General features: G+C 40.5%; 1 protein-coding gene across 3 annotated transcripts in view; it reads left to right on the top strand.

Annotated features, from left to right (window-relative positions):
* ADARB2 (adenosine deaminase RNA specific B2 (inactive)) overlaps window positions 1-15,794 on the top strand; it is a 317,822-nt gene that overhangs the window by 253,497 nt on the left and 48,531 nt on the right. The gene's annotated exons all lie outside the window — the stretch shown is intronic.

The following is a 15,794-nucleotide window of genomic DNA, read 5'->3' as shown; positions in this document are numbered from 1 at the left end:
CCTCAAGTAAGTTTACACAAAAAATATTGGCAACAGAGGTAAAGATTTGTTCATAAATATGTCCCTACATTGCTTTTTTTTCCAGGACAATATGCAGACCTGTCTGATTTTGCATTTCCTAATAGATGGGGGGGGGGGTTAGTTATCAATAAAAAGTTGTACTATTTATTAATTGCTTTTTTAGATCTGGAAACACCAAGTTCTTGTTGTACAAGGCTACCATAAACCTTGTTTTAGACTGACAACAAAAGCAAATCTCAGCCCATTTCCTTTCCAATCGAAAGAAACAAACCCAGAGTATACATAATTTTAATTCTGCTCTGCTCTAACCATGGGAAATACTTAGCAGCAGGGCCAAAATTTGACATTCACTCCTGTTAAGGCTTAACTGATGGACACATACTATACAGAAATCTTCAGCACTTTGATGAAAATGTTGCATAGACAGTCTTTCTTTCATTGTGAGCATACCTCAGTTGGGGCACCTCAGTATTTATGAGGATGTCAGTGGTGGAGATGCTGCCATAAACTCCATTCTCACTCAGACATGTGGAGTAGTGGATTGAGTTTAGAAATGAGAGGATAAACTCAGAGGGGAAAGGTGTGTATAAATCATCCAGGCTTGTCTTACTCCTTCCTTTCAACAGTTACATTATCTAGATTCAGTAGGAACAGTTGTGAATATTGCAAGGCATCAGGATGGAGCCAGGATTATCTGCTGAATCTTTTCCAACCACAGAACCTAAATACAGCTAAGAGCTCTGTGCAGAGTAACTTATTCTCTTCCTTTCTGATGTGAAAAGAGAAAGCAATCCTGTCCTGAAATTAGTAGAGAAGTTGACCTAAAAGTCTTTTAGACCTCTGGTTGAAACCAAACTGCTCTTAAGCTAAATTTGTTATCATTTTGTTTAATCTGTTTTGGTTACTTATTTTTTATATTACTTTAGTATCTGGAATAATGCATGAGTCTTCCATTTTCTAAGTGCTGCACAGACACAGTGTTGTAGAAACACCAAACATGGTTTATAAGTCCTATAGCCCACAGGAGACATATTCAGTATGGAGTGATTGACTTTGGGATGTGAAAGATGCCCACTAGACCCAGCATACCAGCTGCCCTGTCATAGTCAGGTTTCTTGACTGTGGCACTCATCAGATTTAAACAAAGTGCTGTAATTTATTTAGAGGAGCTCTTTCTAAGCAGAATCACAGGAAGAATGTTTAAATATGCCTTCTATAAGAAGCTAAGTTACAGGAGCTGAGAATTGTAACTTTAACCACTTTTTGAGGGGAGGTTGTACCCAGCTCAGTGTCCGTGTTCAGTTTTCTTACACTCATTGTGTATTTTGCCTGTAAGAATTTCATCTCATTCTACCTTGCCAATGTACTACTCCTGCATTCTTTAGCCCAGGTGTAGGTCTGCTTTAAAAAGCAAGATGGAGACAATGCAGCCTCACTGCTATATGACCAAAGAAGCTGTTTAAAACTGCACACCATATGGGAAGAGAAGTCATGTAAAGGAGTCATAACTTTCAAAATTGTGTCTGCTGAGTGCATGCAGTGCTAGGAGAGGGAAGGGGCACATCCACACCCCTGCTAGCTTTGTTGGGCAGTTGGGACTGTCTGTGTCTCTTCTCTAGGGAAGGGGTGAAAGTGTCCTCCTGCTGGTTTTTTTTTTATGAGTCCCATGCCCTTAGTGGGATTTTACACATTTGTATTTCATAATTCATCTTAGTCAGCATTAAGACAAAGTATAATTTTACTTGTGTTCACAAACCATTTCCCTCAAGGCTTCTTTTTTAATTCTGAATTCCCTTTTATGAATTCCTTCAATCTGTCAGCCATCCAATTTGTCAATATCTTACTGGTTTTGTGGAGCTTAGAAAAGAATCTCACTTATATGAAGTGAATCACAGAAGATGCAAAGCTAGAAACAGCCTTATCTTGCTGCATTTTCCAGGAAGATTTGAGTTCTTTCCAGCACAAGAATGTCTGCCAACCATGGCAAGATGAATCATTTTCCATTTGTGTCGTTATTTCTTTACTAAAGTTGTAGATTTGTGGTCTGTTCCCCACCATCATTCCCAGAGGTAGCAAGGATCTCTACACACCCTGTTCAAAGATGGCACAGACAGGTTTTCCACACCAATTTCCTGTAGTTTTAACATAGAATTTAGCAGAAGAACCCTTAGATCTCTGCAAACAAAACCAAATCTGCTAATGTCTTGATGCATTTGGTACCATACACACCCATAACAGACAAATATTAATTTGTTTTTACCTTCATTTCAATTTAATGTCAACCTGACTAGAAACAGATTTATCTGTGCTTGTACAATTTTCAGACAAAGCTGGTAAAAAGTACAATGTGATTTTGTGATAACTGCTGTTAAGATAATACAAAATCTCTGCAGACGAAACAGAAGTGTGCTAGATTGGTTTTCTTATCCTGAACTCTGACATTTTTTCCTGCCATTTCAGTTTCCCAGGGAAACCAAACAGAGTTACATTTGGGCACTGTAATTGACTTATGCTGTAGCACCCAGGGCAAATTCCAAAGTATGAGAAAGGAAAAAAATGTAGAAAATGATGTTATTGACTGACTGTGAATGTTCTGCAGTAATAAATTGCTAGTCAGAAAAACAGGCAGTCCAATGTATTCAGATACGCTTTGCTCTGAATTGTGATGAAAAGTTAAAATCTCAATGCATTTTTGTGAAAGTAAGTTTTCAAAAGATAACCTTGAAAAAATCTGCCTAGGTAGGAGCAAATTACCACAGTAGGTACCAGCTGATGTTATATTATCTGATATAATATAATAATTGAATATAATAATAATTAACAAACTAACATAACAGATCTTGAACTAAACATTTCAAAAGATGGAATAGTTGAAGTAAATTATTTAACACTTCTCCAGTTATAATATATTTGAAATCTGCCAGTCCTCTAACACATTCTAATTTTGTTGAAACACATTCAGAGAAGATTGTTCTATCAAAAGTTGTTTGACTGAATCTAGAAAAAATTGTTTAACAAGTAAGACTTTACATTCAAATCTTCCATGTACAGCAAGCCATATTTCCACAGAAGATCTCCAAGTAGAACAAGTATACTTGTTACTGTAGCATAATACGAGGACATAAGTTATATTGTATACTGACTATCTACAGGAGTTCTCCTGACTTCTCTGAAGATATGATGGGTTCACATATGGTAAATTAAGAACATCAGTTCACCTGTGGAAAAGACAGTCTGGGTACCATCATGTCAAACACAAACCATCACCTCAGAACACACATATCCATGGAATTAACTTTCCTCTGTGTTTTGCATTTGTGGCTAAAACACAGTTGATAACAGCAATGTTTTGGCTATTGCTAGACAGTGTTTACAAAGTGTCAAGACTTTCTCTCTACCATCCCCAGCAAGTACGCAAGGTGTGGGCAAGAGGCTGGGAGGGGATATAGCCAGGACAGCTGTTCCCAGATGATGAAGGGGATATTCCATGCCTTATGACATTGCGCTCAGCAGTAGAATTTTGGGGAAAGGAGAAGAGGAAAAAATTTGGGTTTATGGCATTTGCCTTGCCAAGCAACCATGAAATATCATTATGTCACTCCATGAGCCTTCTTGCCTTCCTTCTATTTTCTCCCAGTCCCGCAGGAGAGGGGAGGGAGCAAGAGGCTGGGTGAGTGTTTGGCTGTTGGCCAGGATCAACCAGTATTTCATTTCAGTGTATGCAGACAAAAATAGCTGGACATACTGTTTCTTGCTGTCACAGATTAAGGTAACCTACCAGCTCCCCCGCTTCCTATGTGACTCTCTCTCTCAGGCACAGTTTGGACATCTTATCTTGACCCACTGGTCTGCTGTACCCTTTTACTGAAAAGTTTGCAGGGAGAAATAATTTTTAAAATTATTATTAGGCCAGTTGATGCAGTTGGAAAAAAACAAGGGCAAGCAAGCTAGAATTTTCTGTCACAGGGCAACAAATGTGAAACCGCAGCACTCTCACGTACCTCCATCCCTGATGCATGGAGTCACAGATTATTGGATAAAACAGGAGGCTGAGGAGCTGCTGGCAAGAAAGCAGCTCTTGCAAGGCTCTGTGAAGAGCAAGGTCCCACCACGGGTCACCAGTCAGGGCAGCCGGCTTTACCAGCGTGCAAGTCATCGAGGAGAGAGCAGAGACAGTGCTGCCCATCACCCAGAGCTGGGAGGTAGGAAGGCCGAGCCCCGGGCAGTGCAGGGTGGGAGGTGGAGGTGTGAGCTCCACACCCAGTGCTGTGATCGAAAGGCTGGCAGCATTTGTACTGTTTATTTACACCACGGACAGTGTTTGACTTTGCCAGCTCTGAACAGATACGGGCACACATTTGTGCTCTACCTGAAATCACTGGATGCAGTAAAGAATTCCTGTCACTCAGTGCAGAGATGATCTATTATTGCTGAGGTCCTCTTTGCAAGAAAAACCTCCCATAATCATTACGGACAAAATGAGACTGCTATTTAAACACTATTTTCCCATTTGTGTTTGACAAATCTTAGCAGTTTAAATACTGATAGGAACTTTTTGTCATGCTTTCTGTTAAAAATGAAGCATTAAGAAAGTTCAGTCCTTTTCACAGGAGCATGGCATTCATAGAAAAAGGTTATGAGTTGATTTCTCACTTCAATTTTCTCTCTTCTTCTACTTTTTTTTTTTCTAGGCTGACAATCATTTTAATGTTAAAAGCAAACTAGGAGGTCTTCTCAGTTATCTTGTATGAAATAAAGATGAACTGGACAAAAGAGCCCTAAATAGCAATTTCATGCTGCAGTAAAAGATGGGAAATTATCATCTCTATCTCATGGAACAGATCTTAATCACTGCTAAGTGGAATAAGAGAAAAAAGTAAAGTTGACAATATGTCTCCATGGATCTTTACAGTCATATTAAGAATCATAAAGCCTGACATCTAAGTACAATCAGGTATATTGATGGCCAATTGATTTCTGATCCTTAGTTTAAATAGAAAGTTGTAAAGTAGCAAAATACAGTAGAAAATTCAGGCCCTATGTAGAGTATGAATCTGCTCCATCCCAGGTTGGATTCAAGTAGCCAAACCAGTTAGAGGAACTATGAATAATTTACGGATTAGTGCCTAGGGCAGATCCCTTCAAGAGTCACAGGAGTAATTTAGGCTCTCCTCTCGGGCCCCATTTGCATAGTTAGATGGATGCTAAAAGTCTGGTCCCAGTAAGACTCAGTGTTTCAGAGAGACTTAAATTACTGAAATAGAAATTGGGTGCTCAAACTGCTGACATGCTTTTGGAAATCTCATGAGGTCTCTTCACCTTCTGTTGCCTGATGCTCTTAAGGACATGGCACAAAGTCATTTGACATTCTTGGAAACATTATCCACTTCTTACATGTGCCCAGGTTGACACATCACCACCAGATGACAGGTTTTTTCAAAATATTTTAGAACAGGTAAATAGATGTGTAGTTAGAAACCATATATGTCACTCTTTCTCAGAAATCTGATTTCCTCTGGTTATAAACCTTAAACCAATAATCTTCAGATTCACCCTAAATAATTTTGAACTCCATTAGGGCATCCCTTTCCCACTGCTGCAAATGTACTGGATTTTGTAATGTGGACCTATAATGGGCAGACTAGGATTCCTATAGCCCAACAGATTTAGATTTCCAAATTCCAGCCCAAAGGATGTCTGAGGTTTTACAGTTGAAACTGTGCCTTCACCAGGCTCATCAATTCTTTTAAAATATGGGTTTAGGCATGCCACTGCAAGTACTCCCCCTACAAGAGCAACAATGAGTGTTTCTTCATATTTTCTGTTGAATCAGTGCTAAGGAACAGAAAATAGTTGAAGATACATCACTTAGAAAATAGGAGAAGGGACACAGCCCTGTAGCCTTGCATAGGGTGGGGAAAACCAGGTTCAAGGTCATCTCTCCAGGCCAGTTTATATATTTTACAATAAACAAGATAAAATGCATGCACCAGCTGGGACTAAGTAAAGAACCAGGTAAAGGCTTCACTTTTGGAGGTGGGTACCCCAACCAGCACATCACACAGCCCCTCCTTGCTCTTATTGTCTAACCTAACTCTGTCCTCTTAGCTGCTTGGTATCACAGGTTCAGCAAGAAGAGTGGAACACACCCCTCTCATATCAGCAGTTTTAGGCACTCCCATAGGAGAATGACCCAATCTGGGAAGAGAATTGAGCCCCCGTTTTCCACCTGCTGTACAAGCTGTAGGTGTCTCCAGCACATCTTAGTGGTGTCTTTTGGGCAGCTCTAGCAGCAAAAATCTTTTTCCTTTCTGTATCCACTGGTTGTTCTGGCTTTCATTTCAGAGCAGCTACCTCTTTTCAGATGCTGAGCCTTTATCCCAAACCATTTACTGTCTCTGGACTTAGCTTTTGGTTCTTGCTGTTTAAAAAGTATTTCTGATTGACATAGTAACTGTCACCTCTCAAAACCTGGATGCAGGCAAGGCCCTGGCTCTGTGTTACATATAATTGCACTGGCCACAAGATGGGTATAATAATTAACATAAAACATGTAAATGAAAAATAGGCACTTCTGTTTTCATCCCTAAGTCTGTGAAGCAAGGAGCTGGAAAGTTCAGACTTTCATTTTGCTTTGTGATAAGCCAAACTGGAAATTGTCCCAATCTTAATACAAAGAGAGCATCTCATCCTACAAACAGGTTTCTTGGGTGAAAAAAGTCATAGTGACATCAACCATTGCTTTTACTTTACTGAGCTAGTAAAATGCATAGGAAGACTTTTTAAATGAAAGTACACTTAAGAAAAAAAAAGAAATTAAGAATAAGTTACTCCTGTACTTCTCTGCCAAAATCCACATTCAGGATTTCATCCTTTCTCACTGAAATTAAAGATCTCACTAGCATATCAGACTGTCAATTTACTTAGTGCTCAGATAACAGTGGCACAGCATTTGTTAGAGAAACACATATATCTGCACTGAGGACCTGGCAGGAAAAGTGCAGTTCAGTCCTGTTTTAAAATTAAGAATTATCTGTAAACCCCTACACAATCCTGTTCCTGAGGAAAAAAACAGTGTTCAAAATCACATGAAAGGAAGGGACTCTCAGATAGCATTGATTCTGCCGCTATCAATTTAAGTTAAAAAAAAAATCCTCATGGATTTGGTATGGGGATGAAGTGTGTAGGGGCCTGGGCTGACTGTCCCTCCTTCCCCTCCAGATTTCCAAAGCCCACATTGAGGAAAGGAAGGGAAGGCAAAGGTCACTGGTGCTTGCAAGAACAGCGCTGTCTCGTTCAACACTCCTCAGAAGCAAAGCTGATGGGATTTCATCCTTTCCATCCGCTAAGGGGAGGAGAGAAATGGACCATAGAAATTAGAACTGGGAAAGACCACTAAGTCATCCAGTCCATTTCCCTGCAAGCACAAGATTGTTCCCCATGGCGCATTCTTGAGTGCTTTTTCCGGTGTAGATTTAAATTAATCAATTAGCAATGGGGCTTTCAACACTACCTTGGGAGACCATTCTAGTCTAATGGATTTCATTGTTAATAATTCTCACCAGTTATTTAGCCTGACTTTTATTTTCTGTGATGTCATCCCAGGTCCTCAGTTGTACTGCTCTAAATTTAGTACCCATCTCTCTCCTTGGGGTTTGCACCCAAGAAGGTACTTAGAAGCACCTATACCACCTTCATAGGTGTCACTTACCAAAGGTTCACATATTAATTTTGTACTTTTTCCTGCTGGGTCACTCTCCTCAGCAGTTTTGCCCCTGTTTTCTGATTCACCTCCACTTTGGCAAACTCCTCTCCATTTTTTTCTGGGCTGAGAAATCTTCCTTGTGAATGCGGCTTACTCCTGTATAGGAACATCTTGCAAAATGGATTAGTGCAAGAGTCCTTTTTCAGGCATTCGATGATGTGATCAAGTTCAAAACTAGCTTGTGTCAGAAAGGGATTTTTCTTCTGGAGGAACTGAATTTGGAATTTGTTCACAAAGAAATACCCCATGCTATTGGGGGAAGTTTACTGTGCCTGGCTGTGAAAGGAGAGCCACAGCCACTCTCAGACAATACCCTGGCTCTTGCTTCCAGCACAGAGGGCTCAGAGATCAGGGTAGAGAGAACTGCACCTCTGTCCCTGCTCGTTCACTGACGAAGATGAAGAGCACTGCAGAGAATAGACTTCCCTAGGCAGCGCAGTCAGAGGCAAGATTATCCAACACATTAATAAAGGAAGAAAATACAAGGCTCTCAGAGGCTCCCTCTACACCCTCTCTTTCCACAGAAATACAATATATTCACTTTCACATAACCCACAGTTTGATGTCAGGAAAAGAAATACCTGCACAACTCCATCATTTCAAAGACTACATTCCATTTATACCCCCAAATATCTTTATCCTCACTGCAAGCAAGTTCTTTATTCCTAATATTTTCTAGCTATGTATTTGCCTTTTGTTCAAACTTCTGCTATTATGTTTCATAAGCCCTTAGCCTGCTTCTTCCTCTCCAGTATTTTGGTCAGCCACTTCTTCACATCAGCCGCTCCCATCCACCTCAGGGCTGCTCCTCGGGACACCCATTGTGAGCTATGGAATACAACGAAGGTTCTCACTGAAGTCCCAGGCTCCCATTTGACACTGAAATGATCACAATCACCACCACTGTACAAAATGGAGAATAAAAACTGAGCTACAGTAGAGTCTTTATGGCTGGCACATACATGCGTGCCGTTAACAGCTATATGCATACTGTTAATCATGCCTGTTGTACACAATTTTTCTCTTATGGCTACATATTCTTTTTTTTTTGGAGTTGCAAGTGTGGTTTTGTTCTCCATGCAGAGCTGGGGACAGCAGAGGTCCCTGTGTCATGTGCGCCTATTCTACATTGAAACTGAAGGGCAGGGTACACCATGCCTCACACACCAGTTCCTTGATCCTCAGCTCCCTCCTCACACATGCATCTTGATTTTACTCCCCTTGAAACCTCAGAAAAAAGGGTGTTGTAGATGCATCACTGTCCTGGTTTAACCAGGATAGGGTTAAGTTTCCCCAGCAGTGGGGGAAGAAGCTCTAGCCGGGTTATTCATATGCCATGCTGACATCACGTCCAGGCGCCAGAGCGCGGGAAGAATCCGTGATCGCGTGGGGTTCGCGCCGCCGGGTTTTCTCTCACTGCTATATTGGTAGATATTTTGCCCTGTTCATTGTTATTACTATTATTCTTAGTGTTATTGTTATTGTTTGTTGTGTTGCTGTTGCACTGTTGTATTAAACCTTTCCTTATCTCAGCCCGGGGCTTTGTATTTCACTCCCTTTGTGGGGGAGGGGCAGCGGCCGTGTGGTCTCAGACCCCGGCAGGGGCTAAACCATTACGATCACCAAGTTATGGGGCAAATGGACTGATGGACCTGGGTTAACACATCCCTCACTTCTAACCATAGACCTACCCCTATGCAAGCATTAACAAACATGGACAATAGTTTCAACTCCTTTTCAGAGAAACTTTTCATTTTCCTGCTTTTTCTCAGTAAGAAGATGGGGAAAATAGCTTTTCGCCTCTTTTGCAGAAGTGTTTAGTGTGGGATATTGCCCATTCCCAGGGTGGCAAGCACAGGGCTCTGCACTGGCTCAGGGACCTGCCTTGGGACAATGGGGTGGGTGCAGGATTGTGCCCATGGCATGTCCCCACAGGCAGCTTTTCCAGCATCACTGCCCTTTCAGGTCTTGACTATCTCTTATTACAAAATTAAAGCCATTCTAAGGATGTGGTAGAGCTGCCAGGGAAAAAGATAACAGAAAATAATGCAGGACTTGACAGTGCTATGTAGCATCAAGAAATTTTCCTTCCCTAAACAAACCTGAAATGGAAACCTGAACTTATTCAGCTACAAGTAAAACGTATTAAAAAAAAAAAAATCCTCCTCTGTGATCAGAGCTCTATTAAGCTGCCTTGAAAATTATTCCAAATACACTTTTTTGCAGATAACAATAGACAATCCTTTTGACTGATTTGTTAAAAAAGGTAAAGAAAGAGCATAAAATTATTGCTTATCAGAGAGAGAAGCAGCACCATTTAAAATAACATGAAATTGTACCCCATGAATTATTCACAAGGGCTGATGTTAGTTACACTATCATTATTTCTGGCTTTCCTTTTTACCGCATAGGATTTTGTGTCAGTTGTCTCCAACCCAATAAAAGAGGTGTAGGGTTTTTTTTTAATTAATCAAACCTGATTTTTCTGATTATTTTTCCCAATTTAAAATAAATATATTTCAAGCAGTGAGTTGTCTTCATGGTGTCACGTTGAAAAAGAAGATAGATTTCATTACTGCTAGCAGGGTCTAAAACATGCAGCGAAATAGACGCTTACACACTGACTGGTGTTTATCTACGTGTTGCGCCAGCTGCTGAGAAGCCAAAGTGTGATCCCAGTTGGAGGCTGGCGTTAGCAGTTGCAAACTCCATCCTGTTCAATGTGAATTAAGCTCCCAGAATTTCACAGAACTTTTCCAATATACAACCGGTGTGATTCACTTTTCTGATTGCACATAACAGACAACACCTGTTGCAATTACCTAGTGATTTTTGATTATCCTTCTCCAACACATAAATACGCAGGGCTACAAATTCTGTCTTATAGAAGGTCTTAATGATCATAGCACACTGGAAGTGAGAGTAACTCTATTAAAGTTAGTAAAAATATCGATTAGACTAGATAAAACTCTCTGGTTTTATTGGTAGAGCTGTGTCTCGAAGCAGATGGGTGTAGACAGTTTGCGTTTATGGCCATGACTGACTTAAAAGCACAGCTCACAACTGTAGCACATAAGATGTCAGCCAGTTCTCCATATCCACCTTATCTGCTGAGCAAAACTTCATATTTTTTCTTGCTTACTGTCTCTTCTGTCAGCATCTTTCTAAATCATTTCTATTGCAAGATCTGTTGCTGTAAGACTGATGTTTTGGGAGATCATGTAGGGAAGACAGCATTGTTTGCTTTATGTGTGTAATAGCCCAGCTCAAGGCAATATGACCATCCATGAATATATTAACATTAATACGAACAATTATCCTTAATTGTTGTGGGGAAAAAATTGAAAAAAATATTTCAAAAGCTTTAGACATCAGGAAAAAAATTTAAAGGGCACTACATTTGCTCTGCTTTCCATCTTACGATTTGGGGAGTTTTGATTCACACATGGTATTTGGTTATTTGTAATAAGAGAAATCTTACTACAAGCATCAGTCTACAGTGTAGAAAGCTATACTTCTGCTGGCTGTCTACAGGTCTTCAGAGTTCATGAAGAGAAGCTGGCAATACTGAGGTGTAATGCAGACTATCCAAAAGCAAATATCTAAAATCAGCCAGCTGAATCACCTCCCAGGAAAGTTCCTCTCCTTTGACTATAGTCTACAGCAATTAGCTCAGCAACAGACATCTAAAGTCTAGTTATCCAGAATAGTTGAAATGAATTCCACCGCTGGTGTCAACAAAGTGAAAATGGCTTATAACAAAACCCATTTTCTTTTCAATGGCTCAGCTATGACATGAAAGTCTGGATTATCATTGATACACAAAAAAATGAACGTTAGCAGGGTCGAGATCTGCCCTGCCTGGCTGTGAGAGGAGACCCTGACTACTAGACCCCAGGGTGAGGCTCAAGCTTTCAGCAGAGCACCAGAAAGACTCATTACTTCACCAGATCATTAGACTGAATCTGTGATCAAAGACACTGTGTCATTTATGGGTACATTTTTGTTCTATAACACAACTAATTAATTGGCAGAATGTTTTAAAATAAAATGTGGCAAATTCCCTTCCAGCTCTCCCATCTGTCCCATCATCATATGATTCTATGATTCTATGATCATCACAGCATTAGCCAGGACCCAGCCAGTATGCTGACACAGCTCCCCAGTTTCCTTTCCCCTGCTCCATTTCCTTTTCAAATTGAAAACTATTAGGAGTCTTTAGGCAAATAATAGAAACCTAACGCAGGTGCCTGTTATAAATCGTTCACTAGTTACTTTTAACCTAATGTCTCCTCAAACATTACTTTGCAGAGGGCAGCAAGGGAAAGAAATGCCTCATGAACTCTGACAATCAGTAGGTCAGGAGTTAAGGTCATAATAATGTAGCTCATTTCTTCTTGTTTGTCAAATGACCTGAACACAGTTAGATCCCTGGGTCTTTCATCTGAGACTGGCTCCCCTCAGTAAGAACATGGGTCTTGCCAAGAGCCATGCTTGTCTGGGATCATACCCTGCTGTACACCCCGAAGCAGGGAACGTGCATATGGCTGGTGGTGACAGGTTAGTGCTAGTTTAGGATTTTGCCACGCCCAGCCTAAGCACAACTTGATGATGTGCTCGGTCTAGATCTGCCACATGTCTGAGGTTAAATTAATCAATGTTTAGTAGGTAGCTTGACATTTGTAAATAGAAATCACTTGAGAAATTTGAAGTATTCTGCAGGCAAAATAAAATAGGAAGTAAACATTAATAACAAGAGTTAGTAATGACTGGTTTTTATGCAAAAGAGACAAATGTACAGAAGTGCTTATTAATTCTGAATCACTGAAGCAAGTATTTAGGCTCAAGAGTTGGAAATGCTGCCTAAAATGCCAATGTGATCAGTCAATGTTAAAATTTGCCTTCATCAACTAGGCATCATGTGTCTTATTCTCAGAGAGAAATTCCTCCTATATTCACTGGAAATAATACAAGCATTTCATAGAGGATCAACTCCAACTCTACGTATGTACAAAACAAGGCATGCAAGAGGACAATCTGTTAGCATATATCCTCCTGAACACATTGGACAACTTTCAGGTTGTTGGAAGTATTTCTCATCATGGTGGGTGCCCTCACATGCAGCATTGAACAGTGCTGCATTGGTCACAGATCACTTTCCCCATTTGGCTCCCCAGTGAGGTGTAAATATTTCAGAGCTAATGCATAAATCATGTACACCTGTGGTTCTGAGTGCCATAGTAGTGAGACATAACTCTTGGGTATTTCTGAGCATGGAGGAACATGGATTATTTTCTGTCATTGCAAAAATACATGGAGATTTTTAAGGTTTAACACTCAGACTGGTTCTGCAAATTCTTGGAAACCATTGCCTCCAGCCCCAGGCGACATCTAAGTGATGTTCTGCAAACACATACACCTTGCCAGGACTGGCAGACACCCCAGGCTGTGTCCACACGTGACTACCTAGTGGGGCCCCATATCACTGAAAGCCAACATATGGAGTTAATTCACCCAAAAATGAGCACCCCAAGCACACTTGCTATTACTGTGCAGGTGGACATTGTGACAGCAAACAACATCAGAGGGATTCATATTATTACTGCATCAATAGATGTTGGGTGCCTTTGTGTTTCATTTGTGAATAAATCCAGACCTCACAGAAAATCCTGAGTGTGTTCATCATCTTACACTGATACTCAAAGAAAGATTTAAGCTTATTTATGGATAAAATGTTTGAAAAAATAAAAGGAATCACACCATGCATTGTACTGATTGGGAGGGCTGAGTAAGGTATACTTCCTGGAGAGAAGGAGAGCAGGATGGCTTCCCCAGATGGTTTGCTCTGTGTTTGCAGAGGGTGGTGCTTTGACTGTGAGGTGAAGGGGGAGATGGGGAGGCACATTAGGGGTATGCTAATGTCAGGAGAAGGAAGCAGTCGATCTCACTGACCTGAGGAGGAGTATTGATGGAGGTCCTCAGGTGCAGGCAGAGAGGCTTATGGGTTTCTGAACAAGGGTATTGCCTCCTGGTGTACTTCTGCTGTGCTGAGGAAAATAAGATTCTGTCCACATTTGTAAATAAACAAAATAGAACCAAAAACTAGCTGATTTTTGTCATGGACCTTCCAACCAAGGAAAATACTATAATCTGTTCAGGAAAGTATACAATACTTTTTGAGATGCTGAATTGGACTCAGACTTCTCTGTTGCAGGCAGTGCCTCAGGAAATGTTTGGTGTCAGTCCATGTGAAAGACACAGTTAACTAGACGGACATGTGTCTGATCTAAGATACCTATTATTTTTCTTATGAAAGCAGTGACCCTAAAGCAAAATGACACCAAAGCAATTCTAATGTACAGAGTATAAATGCCTTTCTTTGTAGGGAAGCAGCCATTTGTCCACCCCAACTTTTTATCTAGTAATAAAACTGGAATAAACATAAACGCTTTGTAATTCCATTTCTCCACTCATTCTCCCATGTGCTCCCATCTTCACTTCTTGGGTTTTCTAGATTCCAGCTCTCTTTGTTTTGTTTTTTTAATAAATACTCCTAAAAAACACTTTTTGGGGCCTCATTTATAGTAACAAATAGAGATTAAACTTCCAACACAGGCATACAGTGATGTGTACTTTGTCACTAGTACCTATAACAACTTCTGTATGAGACTGTCACAACCAGGGGGTCAGGTGTGATTAACTGAATTTTTTACAATATTTATACATCTCCTACAAATGTCTGAATGCTGCAATGACACAATACTACTAAACCTTTTGTACTGCAGATATAGTTATTTTTGATATAGGCATGACATAATTTATGTATCATTTACTATTATATACATTAAGCATGTCAACAGTGCTATAGCATGGCATCCACCACTAGTCCCAGTGCTGTGTGGAGATTATGAAGTATTACTGATCCTATTTACTAACTGAGACATCACTGGCAACACTAGCCCTTTATGTTTAAAATACAGTTTCCTTCTCCATCCAGCTGTTTTCTTATATCCCACCAATGGATCTTATGCAAGAACATAGCCCCAAGCATGGTGCTTCCAACCCAAAAAATCTCTGCAATTTTTTGTTTTTTCTGGAACTCAATAGGCTTCATCATAAGAAAAAAAAAATAATATTCCTGACTCTATAAAGTAATTCCTAAAGCTTTTATACAGCTAAAGTAACATCATAGAAACAGCATCACCATGACCCATGGTGAGATTGTTTCCATTCCCCCTATGGGTACTTGCAGCCTCAGACCTGTCTTTGCCACTGACTCATCAGACTTTGAGGACTTGATTCAGTTTCTTAAACATGGGCATGCATTTCCATTGAGTCACTTTATGGATTTCCATGTGAGATGCATGGGGAGGGTGTAGAGCCTCCTGGACAGAGGTTAGGCAGGACACTGAGGGCATCTCAAGTGACACTACATGGGCACAACCATGCCAACCCCAGCAGTCTGACTTGCTATACTGTACACATGTTTGCCTACACACAGTCGCGTACAGCTGTCAAACGCAGTCCAACGCTCGGAGGCTACTTTGTCACATCTAGAGGAAGCATCCATCAGCCAGAAAAGTCTCTTTTCTCAAGAGCTGCTCCTTTGTTCTTTGATATTCAGAGAGATGTATCCTGAAATGTGCTGTTCAATAGATGATTCCGTTTGGGCTCTTCTTTGAAATTATCCACACAGCTGAATGAGCTACATTTGAGAGTGAAACTTAGGTCCTGTTGAAGTCTGTAAAAATTGTGTCACTGACTCTGGAGAAAGCAGGATTTAATCCTAGGAAGTGTCTATCTGGATCAAGAAAGACTTGTCTGTCAATTGCCATCACTGTTATCTGGAGAGGCAACAGAGGAACAAAGCTGGTCTTGGTAATGAATGCTCCATTCCTGAGATCGCAGTGGAAAAGGCACCGATGTAGTTGCTCTTGGAGAAATGAAAAGGAAACTGGACTGAAAGTCAGATCTGTTTTTTCTCTGAGATTTTTAAAAACAGCTCCAG

This window comes from Strix aluco, chromosome 1 (genome assembly GCF_031877795.1).
Source record: "Strix aluco isolate bStrAlu1 chromosome 1, bStrAlu1.hap1, whole genome shotgun sequence".
Classification (NCBI taxonomy): domain Eukaryota; kingdom Metazoa; phylum Chordata; class Aves; order Strigiformes; family Strigidae; genus Strix; species Strix aluco.
Note: the sequence above shows the minus strand (reverse complement) of the source record. Positions and strands in the feature narration are given on the sequence as shown.